Source organism: Triticum dicoccoides, chromosome 5A, assembly GCF_002162155.2.
Source record: "Triticum dicoccoides isolate Atlit2015 ecotype Zavitan chromosome 5A, WEW_v2.0, whole genome shotgun sequence".
Taxonomy (NCBI): Eukaryota; Viridiplantae; Streptophyta; class Magnoliopsida; order Poales; family Poaceae; genus Triticum; species Triticum dicoccoides.
Window position 1 is genome coordinate 517,737,541 of NC_041388.1, and position 19,760 is coordinate 517,757,300.

The window sequence follows — 19,760 nt, forward strand, 5'->3', positions numbered from 1 at the left end:
TTTGATATAAATATCATTTCAAAACAGAAAATGACAACGGATAATGGTATGAATTCGACAGTAACTTCTCTGGACTACAGACAGATGTACACAGTAAGTTAACTGTGTTTGAGATGTCTTCTGTGGAATATATACGGATCATTAGAAAGAAGTTGAGTTGTTGTAGTGTGGACAAACGCACTGGGAGACGAAACGAGAGTACTGGTGTTTCCTAGGCGTGCAGAGTTCGAGGTATTTAAGAGAGATCGTGAGAATTTGAGGCGTTGGTTACTCCGTTTGACCATCTGACTGGTGTGCATATGTTATAAAAAGGTACCTACTCAAGGAACACTCCACGTCCACAATTCTCCAGAGACAGGCACCTCTTTCTTGCTGGTAGCTCCTTGCTTGCGCCATGGCTGGTAAGAGGGGTTCTCGGTGTTCAAGTAACCAGGCAGCGAGGACCAAAGCCGCGGAAAGAAGAGAGAGGTGCCGCCGCTACGCTGTAGCGGCGGCAGGGATATCCTGCCCCGTTGCCCAGGTGTCGAAAGATCTCTCGTGTGGAGGAGATTCCTCTCACAAGCGCATTCACGATGGAGACGATCTTGGCAAGATGGCAGTACCGAATTCCTTAGCCAGCGATAACGTGCTCGATGAGCTAATTAAGCAGCAGGAGTTCATCGCTCACTTGGAGAAGTTGGTGCAATAGAGCAATGCCTTGGTGGAGAAGTCCACTGGTCTCATATTTCGGTCTGTGTGTGAGAATGAGAAGCTTGTCAACGAGCTCGACCAGAAGGATCAGGAGGCCGCCCGCTGGAAGAAACTGTATGAGCAGAGCCGTGCATTGGTGCAGAAGCTGTTGGGCGAAGCGGGGGAGCTTATGGATGAGAAGGCGGAGGTCCTCGTCAAGTACAAGAGCCTAGTGGAGAATTCCTTTGCTGCTGTCAAGGAAGGTCATGACGCGGCGATGAAGGAGATTGAGGATGTCCTTGCCCACCAACCAATCAAGAAGGTTGCTGGAGTGTAGGAAGAGAGCTTCGAGCATGTTTCTTCGTTGTGTTGGCGCATGCGGCCTTTTTGTACTGCCATGAATTTGTAAGCCATTTATGCGTTGCATTGTCGTGTTATTTCATTTGTTGGTACATGTAGATATGTAGGCTCGGGGCATGGATGTCGCATGTTAGCAGTAGGAGCACGGTTGTGCTTGCACCAGAAGCACTTCGTGGGGCCGCGGGGAGCACGTTTTTGCGACACGTGCGTAGTTGTGGTCCAAATGATTCCGCTTACTCGTTCACTTTGATAGGCACGGGTGTCAAACCTATTGAGGCACATTTTTCCATTATGCGGAGTCATGTTAGTGTGTGGGTGTGTTTACAGATGTTTTCTCTGAGAGAGGATCCACTGTAAGAGGCATGGAAGTGTAGTCATATGAGCCACAGTTTTAGTACGAGCTGGCGTTCCTCCCTTGTTAGGTGCACAGTCACGTGGATGTAGAAGGCATGTTTTTCAACTAAAGAACGCACGTCATGGTGCCCCGACATAATGGTGAAAGCATGGCCAATTCGAGAGACACAATTATGAAAAACACGGACGTGAAGTCTGTGTAGACATGGTTTTGTACTAAGTAGCATCATGACTTGTACTCATAAACGCGTGGACTCTCGTGGCTCTCTGTGTTGCAATATTTCGGGTCACAGGCACGGGCATGGAGCCCTCAAAGGCATGGTGTGGAATTACAAAGAGTCATGGTTCTGTGCTAAGTGGCGTCATGACTTGCGTACTCATGACAGTGTGTATGTTCGTGGCTTTCTGTGTTCCAGTGTTTCGGGCGACAGGCACGGCCGTGAAACTTACAAAGGCATGGTGCGGTTTTATATAGAGTCACACTCACCTGTGTTTCTGTTCCGAATGCTTCCGTTGACTCGATCATACAGAGAGGCACGGCCGGTCAGCCCACAGAGGCATAGCTTTGCCTTACGCACAGTCACGTTCGTTTCTTTAATTGGGTTAACCCAGTGGAATGGGTTCATATGCGACCCAAAATATTGAAGTGGATCCTCTACGAGGCACGGAATGGCCTATGTGAGGCACACTGTTTTAAAAAGCTTATTTCCTTGTTTTTAAAAGCACGGTCATGAACTCTCTACGGACACGGTTCCATGCCTCAGTGACAGTCACGCTTCTTTCGTGATGTTACATATATTACTCAATAAAGGTGTGGACTCGATCAGATGGAGAGGCACAGGCATGGTGTGGTATTATATAGAGTCACGCTCACCTGTGTTTGTCTTCCGAATGATTCCGTCGACTCGATCAGATGGAGAGGCATGGGCGTTAATCCCACAGAGGCACAGTTTGGTCTTACGCACAGTCACGTTCATTCTATGATTGCGGAAACCCAGCGGAATGGGTTCACATGTGAACACTCAGTGTTTAGTCTGTGAGGCACGGAATGGCCTGTTCGAGAGACGCTGCTATGGTATATTCTTCGCACGGTCGTGATTCCCAGGAAGTGACGGCGTGGTATTGTGTAGAGTCACGTTAGTTTGTCTTCGTGTTCCAAATGATTCCGTTGAACCGTTCCCAAGGACAGGCACAACTGTGAAGCCCGGAGAGGCATGGCTATGCCTTACACAGAGTCACATTCATGCATTTATTGAGGAAACCCAACGGTTCGACGGGCGTCTCCTCGTATTCGGGTGTGAACGCCACGTGGTGCCGCTCCAGAAACCCAATGGTCCGACGAGCGTCTCCTCCGGTGACGCCGCTCTAGCTCATCGCCTGAGGGGAAGCTCCAACTATTTAAGCCGAACGGACGGAGTCTCAAAACCCTAGCCACATCCTAATCCTCCCTTTGTCCGCCGACAGGCCTTCCATTCCTCTTGCTGCTATCTATCCTCTGACCCTCTCCGCCATGGCTGGGCAGAAGGAGACTACTCTGGAGCGCCGTGTCCTGTCACGGGTGGAGATCCCGGCTGGCGAGGGTTCCTCGGCTGTAAGTTCACCCTGTTTCTGCTTCATTCGTTTTTTGTTTCTTTCGGCTACTTGATTTAGTTTGTGAAACATGAATTATTGTGGTGAGCTGACTCCTAATTTGATGCGGGTGTGTCTTGCTAATACTGATTTACAGTCAATTGGAGCTAGGGTTAGGTTGCGTCATGGTCTTGAACAGAAGTCCCCCGCTGTAGAATTGGGGAGCAGTTGTGGCTCGAGAAAAAAGAACGGAATGGTGAGCGGGGCGGAGACGGCAAGTGCTAAGAGGTCCCATGGCGACGGGGAGGCCTTACGGGCTGGCTTCGGCTCAAGCCAGCTAACTCGTCTTGGAGGCGAACAAACTGTTAGATCCATGTTAATTACTCTCAATAACCTGCTCCATCAGATGAATGCCTTGGTTTCAAGGCCAAAGCTTTACAAAACGTCCGAGCAGCTGATGGAGATCATCTACGGGTGGCAGAAGCTCTTCGAGAAAACAAGTGAAGATTTGGAGAAGGCGAACACCAGGATCCTAGAAATTATGGGTGAGAAGAACAATCTCCTTGACGAGCACGTCCGGTTGTTGGAGGAATTGGTGGAAGCTGTGAAGCAATGTGACGAGTATATGAAGGTCGTTGAGGCGATGAAGAAGCAGATTGATGAACTGTGCGAGGAGCAAACCAGCAAGAAGGTCGGTGGGGACTAAGTATACAACTGCGTCCCTGGCTGTTCTGTGCATCTAGGGTTGTTAAGCAGTGGACTAGAGTTTCTTACCTTGTCTTGTGAAATTTCGTTGTCAGTTATTTTGTTAACAAAATGTATTTTGGTTTCCAGTATCATTGTAATTAGGCGTTGTTACTCATGAAGCACGGGACGTAAAGTCTCTGCAGCCACGGTTCCGAACCAAGTATTGCAATGACTTGTGTACTGATGAAGGCATTTACGTTCGTGGCTTTTCTGTGTTGCAGTGTTTCGGGTCACAGACACGGCTTGGATCCCACAAAGTCATGGTGCGGTTTTATATAGAGTCACATTCGCATGTATTTATGTTCGAAATGATTCCGTTGACTCATTTAGAAGTAGAGGCACGGACGTGAATTCCATGGGGGCATGGTTTGGTCTTTCGCAGAGTCACGTTCGTACGCTTATTATGGAAACAAAGCATGATGGGTTTAGATGTTAACACTAGCTGTTTACTTTAAGAGGCATGGGATGGCCGATTCGAGAGGCGCGGTGTTTAAAAGCGTAAGTTCCTTGTTTTTAAAAGCCATGGTTCTGTACTGAGTTGCGTCGCACTTCTTTTATTAGAAGCATGGGCGTGAAGTGTCTACAACCACGGTTCTGTACCAGGTAGCGACATGACTTGTGCACTCACGATGGCGTGGACGTTCGTGGCAGTGTTAAGGGTCACATGCACGGGCGTGAAGCGCTAAAAGGCATGGTGCCGTATAATATAGAGTTACGCTCCCCTGTGTTTGTGTTCTGAATGATTCCATCGACTCGATCATATGGAGAGGCACATGCGTTCAGCCCACAGAGGCACGATCACTGTCGATTTCGGGTTCCGGCAGACCCTTGAGGTTCAAACTCTGGGGTGCGCGCGGAGATTACGCCCTCTACCTCTCCGTCTTGCAAAGATCTAAACTACTGAAAGAACAGCACAAGAGACACAAGGTTTATACTAGTTTGGGCCACCATTGTGGTGTAATACCCTACTCTAGTTTGTGGTGTGGTGGATTGCCTCTTGGGCTGATGATGATGAACAACACAAGGAAGAACAGCCTCGCGAGGGTCTGTTCTTGGCTGGGGGGATGAACTACCAGGAGGAGTTCAGTCACCCTTCTCTCTCTTTCTCTCTCTCATTCTCGATGCCTCTACCCTGGGGGTGGCTAGTCCTATTTATAGGCAAAGGCCCTGGGCCTCTTCCCAAATATTGAGCGGGAAGGGCGCCAACAATTGGCCATTTTGAAGGGGAACATCTGGTATACTTATCCTGACTAAAGTTGGTCCTCGCCTGCCAAAGGCCCTGTGGTGACGCCGTCCTGGGCTCCACGATGACCTCCTTCCCATCGTTGGACTGGTCTTGGTCTTGTTGCACCGAAATGGATGACTTTGCTCGATCCTTTCGCCTGTGCTTGCCCCCTTTGCACCAAAGAGGAAAGGAGGACACTACGCGGGCTGGCGCCCGCCTGGCGCCCTTGGTCGTCCTGGCTTGCGTCATGGGCACCTCGTGAGGTACCCTGCCTTGACCTCTCCGCCTCCTCGTGAGTCAGCGTGATGAGGCCACGCCTGTGGAAGCTCCGTGTCGTCCCCCCGCGAGGCTTGGCCCCTCGCAAGGGTCTTGGGTCTCGTGTTGATGAAGATGGGCCGTGCTGGGCCCCCTTTAAGCCACGCCGCAGGCCGCAGGCAGGCAAGTCTGGGGACCCCCGTTCCCAGAATGCCGACAGTAGTCCCCGGGCCCAAGGCGCGCACGGACTTGGCCGTGCTGAGAGGCAAAAGGGCAAGGGCGAATCGCCGCGGGCCCTAATAGCCTGCGGCCTTGGGCGCCGCGTGGCGGTTGATTGGACGTGGGCGACACTGTTCCCCCACGCCCCCTTATTTTGCGCCCTGCTAGGCGGACTCGTAGTTGTACACAGCCGATCCCCTTCCTGCTGCCCGAGCATCCTTTGTTCTTCCCCCCCTCGAACGCCAGCTCCTGCCTCCAATCTAATATCGAATATTCCCTCTCTTCCCATCGCCATGGCTCCGACGAAGAAGGAGAGAGGGAAGAAACCCATGCCTCCGTCTTGCCCACCGCCATTGGTGGCCCCTGCCGTCGGCCGGTCGATCATACTCAATCGAGAGTGCCTGGGCAAGGTCAGCTTGGCTCTGGCTTCCATCTTCAACGAGTGCGGGAGGACGACGGCCGGGCCTACGTCTCACTTCCCCACTGACAGGATAATCACTGAGGTCCATTATTTTGCTGATGCCCTGTGGGCGGGTCTGGTTCCCCCCTTTTCCGACTTCTTCAAGGCTGTTCTCTCCCATTACCAGATCCATATGATGCATCTGGGTCCTGAATCCATCACCCTTCTTTCGGTCTTCGCTTTTGTTTGCGAGGCAATGATGGGCATCCCTCCTTCTGTTGCCTTGCTGCGCCACTTCTTCTCTCTGCGCCTTGACGACCCTACCCAATGCTCGGCGTGTGTGAGCTTCGTCGCCGCGCCTAAAACTGTGGCCTCAGGGATCGACTTCGGGCTTCCTTCGCCTTCGGCTGGGTTCCGCGAGCGGTGGTTGTATGTTGATGTCGGGGTGCCCAACCCCCTACTGTCGAAACCAACCTCACCTGCCGTCCCTAATTCGGGTTGGGGCCAGGAGACGCTCGAGAGCCCCCGGCCCGCCTTCGTCTGGCGCCGCTTTGCGTTCTTGAAATCGATCGGCATGATAGCGCCCAAGGTAGTGAAGGAGTTCCTGTTGCGTCGCATTGCCCCTCTCCAATGCCACTCCCGCCGGATGTGGGCCTTCAGTGGGTGTTGTGATCGCATGAGGCTCCAGGAAGAGGACTTGACACCTGTGGTGCTGAGGACAGTGCTCTTGATCCTGACTGGTGACCCCAACCCGGGTAACATCCAGCGGGGAGGGGCCCTGCTGTACCTCTGCTAGAACAGGGATGATTATGTGAAGCAGATGCCTATCTTTGATGAATGGGGGTTGCGCCCTGCTGGCCTCCAGGGGCCTCGCGAGAACCCTGTGGTGGTAACCGCCCTTCTGGTTGGCCAAGGCGACTCCTCCTCAAGTGGCGGAGCAGGGAGGCACGAGGCGCCGGAGGCCGAGGGGGCTCCCAATGAGGTGACAGCTATCGGATTTCAGGTTCCGGCAGACCCTTGAGGTTCAAACTCTGGGGTGCGCACGGAGATTATGCCCTCTACCTCTCCGTCTCACAAAGATCTAAACTACTGAAAGAACAGCACAAGGGACACAAGGTTTATACTAGTTCGGGCCACCATTGTGGTGTAATACCCTACTCTAGTTTGTGGTGTGGTGGATTGCCTCTTGGGCTGATGATGATGAATAATACAAGGAAGAACAGCCTCGCGAGGGTCTGCTCTTAGCTGGGGGGATGAACTGCTAGGAGGAGTTCAGCCACCCTTCTCTCTCTCTCTCTCTGTGCTTGCCCAGGTTCTGGACCTCTTCTTGATCTGGATCTTCCCAATCCGCCTCTACCCTGGGGGTGGCTAGTCCTATTTACAGGCAAAGGCCCTGGGCCTCTTCCCAAATATTGAGCGGGAAGGGCGCCAACAATTGGCCATTTTGAAGGGGAACATCTGGTACACTTATCCTGACTAAAGTTGGTCCTCGCCTGTCAAAGGCCCTGTGATGACACTGTCCTGGGCTCCACGATGACCTCCTTCCCACCGTTGGACTGATCTTGGTCTTGTTGCACCGAAATGCATGCCTTTGCTTGATCCTCTCGCTTGCGCTTGCCCCCTTTGCACCAAAGAGGAAAGGAGGACACTGCGCGGGCTGGCGCCCACCGGGCGCCCTTGGTCGTCATGGCTTGTGTCATGGGCACCTCGTGAGGTACCCCGCCTTGATCTCTCCGCCTCCTCGTGAGCCAGCCTGATGACGCCGCACCTGAGGAAGCTCCGCGTCGTCCGCCCCGCGAGGCTTGGCCCCTCGCGAGGGTCTTGGGTCTCGTGTTGATGAAAATGGGCCGTGTTGGGCCCCCTTTAAGCCACACCACAGGCCGCAGGCAGGCAAGTCTGGGGACCCCCGTTCCCAGAACGCCGACAGTAGCCCCCGGGCCCAAGGCGCGCGCGGACTTGGCCGTGCTGAGAGGCGAAAGGGCAAGGGCGAAGCGCCGCGGGCCCTAACAGCCTGCGGCCTTGGGCGCCGCGTGGCGGTTGATTGGACTGGAGCGCTTCAGCAACCGCGCAGTTTTATAAAGGGGCATCATCTGCCTAGGCTTTTCCTTTTGCTTTCTCCGGTTGCTGCTCAGATCCCCTTTCGTGCGTCTCCCCTTCCTCCAAATTTCCAGATCTACTCCGGCCGCGTGACCTAGGAAGCCATGGCGCCTCGTCAGTCCCCGGCTGAAGCTTGGTACTCGTCTGCTCTGGACCTGCCGAATGTTTCGGAGGCGGGCTTTGCCCGGCTGCGCCGGATGGTGGCGGCGCAGGGCATGGACGGGGCGCAGGTGTTCCAGGCCGGCTCCGCCACCCCTGAGGGCCAAGGGAGCACCTTTTATCCTCTCTTTGTAAGCTCCATTGCTGCTGGTCTGGTGCCTCCCTTCTCCGAGTTCTTCTTCTCTGTCCTTCGCCATTACAACTTGCAGGCTCTGCATCTCCACCCCAACTCCGTCCTTCTCCTGGCGATCTTTGCCTATTACTGCGAGGCTCACGTAGGGGTGCAGCCCTCAGTGGCCTTGCTGCGCCACTACTTCTCCCTCCGGGTCTCTCGCGGTTCTCCTTCCGCGTGCGCGAGCTTCATCGCGTATGGTGGCACCATTGCCATTTCGAAGCCCGGGAAGAGGATTGAGGGCTTCAGGAGCAAGTGGGTCTTGGTAGATGCCGGGAGCATCCACCCTCGGCTGATCTTGCCCGTGGAGCATCCCGCGAGCTCCAGCGACTGGTGCTGAGCGGAGCTCACGGACCCCCGCGCAAAAATGGTGTTGGAGAAGATGGACCCGGACCTGAGGCCGGTCAGCATGGCGGCGGCGAAGCTGACCAGCGCGTCGCTGCTGAGGGAGTTCCTGGAGCACCAACTGGCCCCACTTCGGCAGTACTCACCTCTGATGTGGAGGGCTCATCCGAGCCCCACGGCCTTGGGCGACGAAGACTTGGCCGCGGTCCTCCAATCTCTGATTGGGGGCAAGGTGGCAAGGTTGGAGGGCGCGCCTACGCCCTTGTTCCTCCGCGACGACTGGGAGCAGGTGGGGGAGTCCATGCCTGTCTTCAACGGGGACGGGCCCGTGCCCGTGGCGGCTCCCGAGGGACTGGTGGACGTGTCCTCCGGCGACTCCGGTAGAGAGGAGGGCGAAGAAGAGCGGGGAAGGGGCCTGACTCCGAGGCGACCGACGGAGAGTCGAGGGCTCCCCTCCCCCGGTGGAGGCCCCGCACTCTCCACCTTTCTTCAAGCGATGATGACGAAGATGGGGACGAGAAGGTCGGCGGGAGCTTGCCCCCGATCCCGAAGAAGGACAGGACCGGGCTGGTCTCCCATGGGTCTGCCCCCGCCCCGAGGCGGTCTCCAAACGCGCCTTCTGCTTCCGAGGTTGACCCTTCCAGCCGGCTGTCAGGCTTCAAATTTGGCCGGAGGCTGCCGGAGCTCACCGGCGATGACCCGTAAGCACTTGACCCTTGTCTTTATTTCTTGTTCCGCTGCTGAAGCTTGACGTTCGCATCTCTTGAATAGGCTGGCGCCCGCGGCGAAGAAGCTGAAGGGGGCTCCTGAGGCTTCATCCATGGCAACGCCTCCGCCTGTGGAAGGAGGTGACCGCGATGCATGGGCTTCTCCTGCCCGGTCGTCCTCGCGAGGTCTGGCTGAGCTGGCTGGGGCGAGCTCAGCCCCCATGGCCCAAGTGACCCCCGAGGTGCCTTTGCCTGCTGCCGCCGCCACAGTCGTTGGGGCGCAGCAGACTCCACCTCAGGATGCTGTGGTCTCGCCGCCGCTACCTTCTCCTCCCGTTCCACCAACTGCTGTCTCGCCGACTCCTCCTGCCGTCCTGGAGCGTGCTGCTGCTGGACTGGACCGGCTGCGATAGGATCTTCTTGGCGCCGACCCTCGCCTGGTGGCCGGGTGCTTGGAGCTGGCTTCAGGATGGATTCACTCCGACGCCTCGATGCGGGCGGCGCTGGTTCAGGCCTCGACGGCCCATGACGAGGAGAAGCAGACCGTCCTTGAGACGAAGGCTGCTCGTGACGCGGCTCTGGGGGAGGTGGTTGAAGTCCGAGATCGTTGCAAGGCGCTGGAGGACGAGCTGCAAGGCCTGCGGGACCAGCTCGCGAAAGAGGTTCGTCTTCGCCAGGAGCAAGAAGAAGGCATGAAGGCTTGCGAGGTGGCCATCGAGGGCCGGGAGGCCAAGCTCAAGAAACGCCACGACCGTCTAGGCGCGCTGGAGAAGGAGCTGGAGGCGACGAAGGTTGAGCTGGACGGCAAAGCCCGGGTTCTTGCCGAGGATCGCGTGGCCTTCGCGGACATGGAGAAGAAAGCTCGTTCCTCGCTGAAGACGCTTTACGAGAGCGGCCTGGAGAGCCCTTGAGGATGTCGCCCTTGGCCTTGGCCCCACGGCCGAGGCCAAGGCGTGTGTCCTGTCTTCTACTGCGCTGACGCGGGTCTTCACCCATATCTACCTCCGCGACCCCGGTGCCGACCTCGACAGCCTGTTGGAGCCAGTAAGTAGTGAGGGTGCTGCCGCCGCTGTCGAGGCCGTGAAGGGTCACGCGGAGGCTCTACTGGGGAAGTCCCGGGCCTTCAGCACCAAGTCGAAGCAAGGCGCTACCAGTCCTGCTGCTCCATGAGGCGAAGCCACTCCGCGCTGCTCCACCACCGACAAGCGACTCCGCTACTGCTCCTGTCCTGCTTTTAATTCCTGCACATGTATCATGCCTCGGGGAGGCGTTTAAACTTGCGTTTGGTATTGAGACGACAATATGGACTGTAATATTTGCCTTTTAAATTTCTTGAATTTTATGCTTTTCCTCCCTACTTGCTTGTGTTCTACGCTGGCAGAGCCCAGTCCCGCGCGTGCCTCACCCAGCATTAGCCCCGACCGGAAACCAGGATGGGACCAAAGGAGTGAGGGGCTACGTGACAAGTTAGGCTCCTGAGTCGCGATGCTCAGGAGTCCCCCTTGGCACATGAACAACAAGTAGGGAGGTGTGATGTAGGTGGATCTTCCGTTCTACGTCTACAGAGCCTGACTCCGCGCGTACCTCACCCAGCATTAGCCCCGACCGGAAACCAGGACGGGACCAAAGGAGTGAGGGGCTACGAAACCAGTTAGGCTCCTGAGTCGCGATGCTCAGGAGTCCCCCTTGACGCGCAAATAGCAAGTGATGGGGTGAGATGCAAGTGAGACTACCATTCTACGTCTGCAGAGCCCGGCCCCGCGCGTACCTCAACCAGCATTAGCCTTTCAGAACTAAGGAGTGAGGGGCTATGGGACCAGTTAGGCCCCTGAGTCGCGATGCTCAGGGGTCCCCCTTGACGCTCAAATGGCCTTCATACCTTGGCTCCGCTCGGGGAGAGACGCGCGATGAACCAGGCCCGAGGGGCCTGGCTGGGTGGCGTACGTCTGGGCGTGACCCAGGCGCAGCCCCCGTGCCTAGCCCCCTCGCGCGGCACTCCCGAGGGGAGGCATTGCGATGAGGCTAGACACTGAGCTCTGGGCTCCCTGAGGTTGATGCGGCCCGGGGGCCACCCTCAGTTGTTTAGCACCAGCGCGGAGCATAGCGCTTCCGCATGTGTACGGGCATAGCCGCTCCTCGGCAGTGTCGTCAGCCAGCGCGGAGCATGGTGCTTCCACTGGTACACAGGAGGGGTCTCCCCTCCGGGAGGAGCCCCCGGGGCGTGTACAGCCCCGCCCTGACACATGGCCGGCATGGTAGGGCTAGGTGAGGTGTATCTGGGCACCCGTGAGCCAGCGCGGGACTCACGGGGCCCTACCTCTAGGCGGGTTGCGCCTGGCACTGGGCCTTATCTTGTGATGTGTTCTGCAAATTTGGTTAGATGCCGGCACTCTACGTCCTCAGGTCCTGGCCCTCGAGCTGGTCTCAGCCGTCGCTGGTATGCCAGGTCGTGATGCCGTGGACAAGGCCAGAGGGTGAGGGCTGGAGCACCGGTAAGAGCCCTGAGTCGCGATGCTCAGGTACCCCCCCTTTAATGTGCAAGTGGTCGACATGGAGAAGAAGAGGTGCCGTGGACAGGCATCAAGTAATCAAGCATGATGGGCGAATGCATAGCCGGAAATAAACGCAAAGGAGATACATGCCGCTGGGCCTGGCCAGAGCGACTTGGGTATGATGCAGCCCGAGGGGCGCCCCCAACAAAGCAAGCTAACAACACGAAATAAAAGGGATACATGCCGCATGGACGGACCCACGCGGCCTGGGAATGATGCAGCCCTGGGAGGGGCGCTCCCAGCTGGAAATGAAACTTGAAAGATGTCACCTGAAGATGTCGAGGACGAAGGAGTGTTGGTGGAGCAGACTCGGTGGGCCGCGGAAGCCGATCCTCATGAGCCCCCAGGCCCAGGGGCCTCGGGAGGCTCCGGAGGCACTGGTGGCTCTTCGCGAATCATCTCCATCTCCGCCAGGGCTGCGGAACGCCTGTCTTCTTGAGCCTCCATGATGCCCCTCATGAGGCGCTCGTACGTAGCAGCCGCATTCGGCAAGCCGTAAGGCATGCGAGTGTAGCTGTGGGGCGGTCCTCCGCAGCGCCCCACCTGCGAGGGCTAGAGGCGCTCCAGCGAGGCGACTCGGTTGAGCCTTGGTACGTCGATGCAGACGCGTAGCCCACAATCCTCGCCTGGATGGGGAGCCACAGCCGGTAGACGGTGGCAGCCTCTCATGACTCTTGACTCCTATAGTTCTTGAACGGCCTTGTTGACGAACTCCTGCTGATCTGACCTTCCTTGCCTTGCTCCTTCGTGCTTCGAAACATGCCTCCACGTGGTGCCCAAGTGCCTCCCTCGTGACCCTGGCCAGGTCGGTGGCCCTCCAGGGGAGAGCCCCCGAGCCCTGCCTGAGGAGGGCGCCGGGCGCGCTTTCCTATGCGATGGAAGGAGGTTCCCCTTGGGCAGACGCGGGCCCTGAGGGGCTCGCCTCCTGAGGGGCCAGTCCAGACGATGTCTTCTTCTTCTTGGGGGTGGTCTCGGGAAGCCTCCTGCTTCCGTGATCTGGGTCTTCCAGTGACGCGGCCTGAAAGGCTCGCTCCAGGGAACACACCGCATCCTTCTCTTCACAGGGCACAGTGATGACTCCGCCACTTCCTGGCATCTTGAGGACGTTGTAGCCATGGTGAGTTACGGCCATGAACTTGGCCAGCGCTGGGTACCCGAGGATGGCGTTGTACGGCAGGCGGATGTGGGCGACGTCGAAGTCGATGAGCTCGGTGCGGTAGTTGTTGCGTGCCCCGAAGGTGACAGGGAGGCGGACCTGCCCAATCGGAACCGTGGAACCGTCGGTGACTCCGGAGAAAGGCTCGGTTGGCTGAAGCTGGTCATAGGGCACTTGGAGATTGTTGAACGTTTCTATGGACAGGACGTTGAGCCCTGCCCCACCATCGATGAGGGTCCTGGTGACCAGTTCGTTGCTGATGACTAGGGAGCAAAGCATCGGGAGGACTCCGGCTGTGGCCGCACACTTGAGCTGATCTGCTGAGCTGAACGTGATGGCGCACGCCGACCACCTAAGAGGGCGCGTTGCTTCGAGCTTGGGGATGACTGCATTCACTTTGCGGGCAAACTGCTTGAAGATGCGTTGGGAGGCAGGGGCTTGAGCTCCGCCTAGGATGCAGGCGATCGCGTGCGGCTCCTGGAAGCCCCCAGCCCCCTCGTCTTGATGGCGGTCCTCGTTCCTCCATGGCTGAGGCGGCAGTGGAGGGAGGCCTGCATTGCCTTGTGGGCGGTCCTCACAAGGCTAATCCCTCCAGTCCCGCTCACGAGGCAGGTCTCGCCAGCGATCCTCGCGAGGGTGATCGCGCCACCCTTGGTGCGGGCTGCGGTCTTCCCAGCGTCCCGCATTTCTTCCTCCTCCTTGGCCGTAGCCCCGGTCAGCACGGTCGGGACGACGGCTGATCCTTCCTTCTCGCACGGTGCGGAGTTCTTGGCATTCGTTGGTGTTGTGGGTGTGGAGGTCGTGGTACACACAGTACCGGCCGCCCCTGGAGGATTCGGGCAGATCTTTGCCCCGCTTGGTGTCGGGCTCTGCCGCGAGCACGGCAGCCCCCTTGCGCTTCACGTCCTTGGCCTTGGGCTTCTTCTCTTCTGGGTCTGCGGCTGGCAGCTCGAGGAGGGAAAGACGCCCTTCCTCAGCCCTGGCGCACTTGGTCGCCAAATTGAACAGCTCTAGGGAGGCGCACAGGTCTTCATGCATCGCCAGCTCCTCCTTCATCTTGACGTCGCGCACACCAAAGGAGAAGGCTGAGATGATGGCCTCCTCGGACACCTTGGGGATCTTGAGGTGCGCACTGTTGAAGCGCTGGATGTACTTTTGCGGGGTCTCTCCGGGTTGTTGCTTGATGCGGCGCATGTCGCTCACGGCGGGCGGTCGGTCGCGAGTACCTTGGAAGTTGGCGATGAAGCGGGTGCGCATCTGGTCCCAGGAAGAGATCGTGCCTGGAGCCAGATTCAGGAGCCAGGTGCGAGCTCCTTCCTTCAGCGCCATGGGGAACTAGTTCGTCATGACCTTCTCGTCCCCGCTGGCAGCTTCGATGCCCAGCTCATAGAGCTGGAGGAACTCTGCAGGGTCGATGGTGCCGTCGTAGCGGGGAGGCAGGTCTGGCTTGAACTTGCCGGGCCATGCGACGCTATGCAGCTCGGTGGTGTAGGCACGGCAGCTTGTGGTGGCCACGGGAGGCTTTGGGTGAGGGAGAGCTTGGTCTTGCGGGTCCTCATCCGCTGCTGCTGGGAGTAGCGCGGGGTCTTGGCGTGCCGGAGCTGGAGCAGGGTCGCGACGTGCCGGAGCGGGGAGCGCCCGGGCAGCTTCTTGCGGGCGAGGGACTTCTTGGCAGCTCTGCTCTTGTCGCGCCGGCGCCTGACAGAGCGGGTTCCGGCCAGGGGCCACGCGCCTTGGAGCCATGGCATCTTCTTGGAGAGGAGGCGGCTGGTACGCCCCCGGGGCTTCGTTGCCCGCGCGGGGCGGGGTGCGGCGCAGCGGAACGGACGGCGCGGACGAGCTCGTTTGCCGCGATGAGCGCAGCTCGAGCCTCCAAGGGTGCGCGGAGCGCGCGGGATGAAGAGCCAGCTGGTGTGAGCGATGGAGTAGCGGTGCGGCCGTCTTGCCGCACGGATGTATGCTGGGACGACGCTTGCTGCTCGTCCCCTGCCGGGCCGGTGGCGGCGTTGATGGCGGGCGACGGGGAACGACGAGGACGCCCCCGACGGGAGCCGTCTGGGCGATGCGAGAAGCGGTGGCGGCCCGGCGCTCGGCGCGGGCCCGACGAGCATCGGACATGGACGCGACGGTCGGAGGAGAGCGGAGCGGTGGAAGACAGATTCCGGCGCCCACCTACCTGGCGCGCCAAATGTCGGATTTCGGGTTCCGGCAGACCCTTGAGGTTCGAACTCTGGGGTGTGCGCGGAGATTATGCCCTCTACCTCTCCATCTCGCAAAGATCTAAACTACTGAAAGAACAGCACAAGGGACACAAGGTTTATACTAGTTCGGGCCACCATTATGGTGTAATACCCTACTCTAGTTTGTGGTGTGGTGGATTGCCTCTTGAGCTGATGATGATGAATAATACAAGGAAGAACAGCCTCGTGAGGGTCTGCTCTTAGCTGGGGGGATGAACTGCTAGGAGGAGTTCAGCCACCCCTCTCTCTCTCTCTCTCTCTCTCTCTCTCTCTCTCTCTCTGCTGGCCCAGGTTCTGGACCTCTTCTTGATCTGGATCTTCCCAATCCGCCTCTACCCTGGGGGTGGCTAATCCTATTTATAGGCAAAGGCCCTGGGCCTCTTCCCAAATATTGAGCGGGAAGGGCGCCAACAATTGGCCATTTTGAAGGGGAACATCTGGTACACTTATCCTGACTAAAGTTGGTCCTCGCCTATCAAAGGCCCTGTGGTGACGCTGTTCTGGGCTCCACGATGACCTCCTTCCCAACGTTCGACTGGTCTTTGTCTTGTTGCACCAAAATGGATGCCTTTGCTTGATCCTCTCGCCTGCGCTTGCCCCCTTTGCACCAAAGAGGAAAGGAGGACACTGCGCGGGCTGGCGCCCGCCGGGCGCCCTTGGTCGTCATGGCTTGCGTCATGGGCACCTCGTGAGGTACCCCGCCTTGATCTCTCCGCCTCCTCATGAGCCAACCTGATGAGGCGGTGCCTGAGGAAGCTCTGCGTCGTCCGCCCCACGAGGCTTGGCCCCTCGCGAGGGTCTTGGGTCTCGTGTTGATGAAGATGGGCCGTGCTGGGCCCCCTTTAAGCCACGCCGCAGGCCGCCGGCAGGCAAGTCTAGGGGCCCCCGTTCCCAGAACACCGACAACAGCGCCGGGTGATGCTCTCGAGGGGGCAGCTCGTGGGACCCGTGCCGCGGAGGCTGAGGGTGGCAAGCAGTCGCTCCCAGCGCCTGGGGCTGAGGCCCCTGAGGCCCCAGCCGCGTCTTCTGGCGAGGCGATTAGCAGCACGCGTCAGGCAGGCGCCCCTGACGCGGACTGCCTCGACGCTCCGTCTTCGTCGCAGGTTGATCCTTGCGCTCTTCTCTTGGGCCGCTTCCGCATGGACTTTGAGGCCCTCCGCAGAAAAAGGGAGGCCCTGGGTGATGACTTCCCTTGTCGCTTGCTGAAGCGCAGGAAGTACTTCGCCACTGATGAGTAAGTCTTCTCCTTTTCCAGCTTCTAACCTTCTTGTTGCTTTTACTGACCCTTGATCCGCAGGCCCCTTCCGGCCGAGCTTGCGGAGGTAGCTGAGGTGCCGCCTCCTTTGGCTTCGCCTCCTCCATCGTCCCCAAGTGCTCCGAGCAGCATTGCTCTGGTGGTGAGGGCGATTGAAGGGGCGAACCATCCCGAGGCGCACTTCGGCCCTTCACTCCCCGTGATCTTCCTTCGCGGGCCCTCTCGTGGCATAGCCAGCCTGCCGTGGACTTCTCGTCTGGTTGTGGACTGCGACTGGCTGAGGCGCCCCCTGCGCCCTTCATCTGGAGATGGCTTGGCTCCTGGCCGGGCTTCTAGCGCGACGCGCCCGGCCGTCGCGAGGGTGCCAGCCCCCAGCCCCCTGCCCGGAGGGGGAACGATGGTCCATGGCCCCCGGCGCTTGCTCGGGGCAGACGATGGTGTGGAAGACATGCTCGAGCACGCCCGGGAGCGCCGCACTCGCCGCCAAGGATTCCTTTGAAGGGCAACTGACACGGTGAACTTGCTTGGGGAGGAGCTTGCTGATGAAGACGCGCGCCTAGAGGCCGAGGGCCTGCGCCTGGCTGCAGGGAGGCGCGAGCTGGAGGCCGCCGTCGCCCTCGCGCGCCATCAGCGTGATCTTGATGATGAAGAGGCGAAGGCGTCGCTACAGGCCTCTCGGGTGGCCCGATCCTAGGCTGACGAGGAGGCCCAGGAAGCTGACCGACGGCGAGAGGCGGCGGAGGAGCGGGCTCGGGAGCTCCTAGCCTGGTGCCACTCACTGGAGGAGCAAGTGGAGCTGCGCGAGGCGGCCCTTGTGTCAATGAAGGTGGCCTTTGGCGACCCGGCTGAGCTCTAGAAGCGTGAGGAAGCGTTGACGCTGGAAGCCGCCGAACGCACCCGCGAGTACGAGCGGCTGGAGACGAGGGAGCGCTTGGTGACGCAGGCGGAGGACGATGTCGCTGCACGGGAAGCCCGTGTCCTGGAGGAGGTTGGACGTCGGGTGGCGATGGCGCGCCAAGACCTCCAGCGCGAGTTGGAGGGGAGGCTGGAGTTGATCCGGGTCGAAGCTGAAGGAAGGACCGCGGCCTTGAGGGCCAAGCGGGAGGAGGCGACGCGGCGGGCCGACGCTTCTCGAGCTGCCCTTGAGGTAGCGCAAGGGGAGTTGGCCGCCTCCCAGGCTGAGATGCTCCGTCTTCGCCAGCGGGTGGAGGAGGCTGAGGCCGTCGCGCGCCAGAACGCGGATGAGATACGTCAGCGGCAGGTCCTGGAGCACGTGCACGGCCCCATGCTTGCCACGCTCCGGGAGAGAGCTAACACAACCTTGGGCAACATCTGCCAGGCGGCTGGTTGCGAACCGCACACAATCAACTATGCCAGCAACCTTCAGTTCTTCACCGCCATGGTGACGCAGCTGGAGGCGCGGTCGGTCAGGGCCGACGGGTTGGTGGAGGAGAGGAGCCGCGCCCTGCTCGGGCACGCCTTTTCCTGTGTCTTCAGCCATCTCCGAAACATGGATCCCCACTTCGACTTTGACGCCGCTATCGCCCCAGTCCCCCAGGCTGTCCGAGATGACCTGGCGCATTGGGTGGAAGACAACGTGGACGCTCTTGTCAGGGCCTTTGCTTCGGACGACGACGACGTGATCGTGGCTGCTGACGAGGGCGGTGTGGTGAACGGTCCTGACGCCGCTGGTGGCGACGCAGACAGCGATGGCGAGTTCAGCGATGCCAGCGACGGCTCGGGAGGTGCTCCCGAGGACGCATTGGGGGATTTGTCCGACTGAGTATGTATAGCTCCTGTCTTTTTTACCCTTTGTTTCGCGCAGGCACCGAGGTATCCTGTGGGAGGACGTGATGTCTTGGGTGTTCTCTAGTTGAATCCGTAGGACGTGAGAGTGTCGCTGGTGGGGGGCTTCACAGGCGCTGGCCTTCTTCACAGGCTCCGGGCCTTTTCCCAAATTCGACGGCTTCACAGGCATTTGCCTTCTTCACAGGCTCTAGGCCTTTTCCCAAATGCGACGGCTTCACAGGCATTCGCCTTCTTCACAGGCTTTGGGTCTTTTCCCAAATGCGACGGCTTCACAGGCAGTCGCCTTCTTCACAGGCTCTGGGCCTTTTCTCAAGAGGACAACCTCCGTAGGCACCGGAAAATCCTCTCGAGAGGGAGCGACAGCGGCAGTTTGGGTTGCGCACGAGCTAGGCCTGACCCGACTCGCGAGGGGCTCGCGAGGGGAGGCAGCTGTGGTGAAGCGGTAACCAGAACGCGAGAAATGGCTCGAACGAGACTGTCACGGGGCGGCGAGCTTCACAGGCACTGGGCCTTCTTCACAGGTACCGGCCTTGCTTCATATCGCCAGACGTGGGCCCCGCCTTGCGCCACACTCTAGTGCCACCAACGACGACCGGAAACCAGGACGCCGCCGATGGGGTAGAGCGGTCGCCAGCGGTTCCCCTGACGACCATGGGTCCTCCGCCAGGGGCAGGCCCTCAGGCACCTCCCCAGCGGAGGGCCTACCTCCTGAGAACGCCTTGCTCCAAACGCCGCGGTGGTGATGCCAGATCCCTGCCCCTCTCCTGCAGCCCCCTGCGCCCTCCTCCCGAGGGATAGGAGACTGTGGGAGCGGGGCAGCTGCTCGCTGTGGCGACCTGCACCTCCTGCGATCCATGATTAGCGTACGACTGCTCCTGAAGAATTAGTGGTACCCGATAATCGTCGCCTCTAGTGTGGCCGGTGGAACCGTCCCGGGGCTCCTGGAAGAGCTCAACTTCTGGTGTCTCGTCTCCCCAGCTCGGGCTGAGGAGCGAGCCTTGTTCCCCCTCGTGAGCGTGCCCTTGGTCCATCATGTGGGGCACGTATTCTTCTGGCGCCGTTATCCCGAAGGCTACGCCATAGTGCTTCGTGCGCCATGCAGCTCTGCTTGACGTGCCCATCGCGGGGTGGTAGCGCGGCTGCCCGCTAGCGCCATGGGCCGCGTTGAGTCCCTCTCCTTCATGTGCCGGGGGCGGGTGTAGCGCCACCGCCGGTCCGGCACCGACAGCTTCACTGGCGTTGGAGTAGCCTAGGGGCCCACGGGCGCGTGCGGGGCACCCGCGCGGGCCGCCCTGGGCTTGAGACGGGAGCTGGACGCAGAAGGGGTGAGCCCCCGAAACGGCAAAGCCCAGGAGCTCGGCAACCCGCTCTAGCAGCACGTCGTGGCCGCCTTCCAGCAGCCTACACTGTAGCAGCTCTCGGGTCACCGTGAGCGCGGCCCTCGAGTTCGCCTGCTCCCGGCGGCTGTAC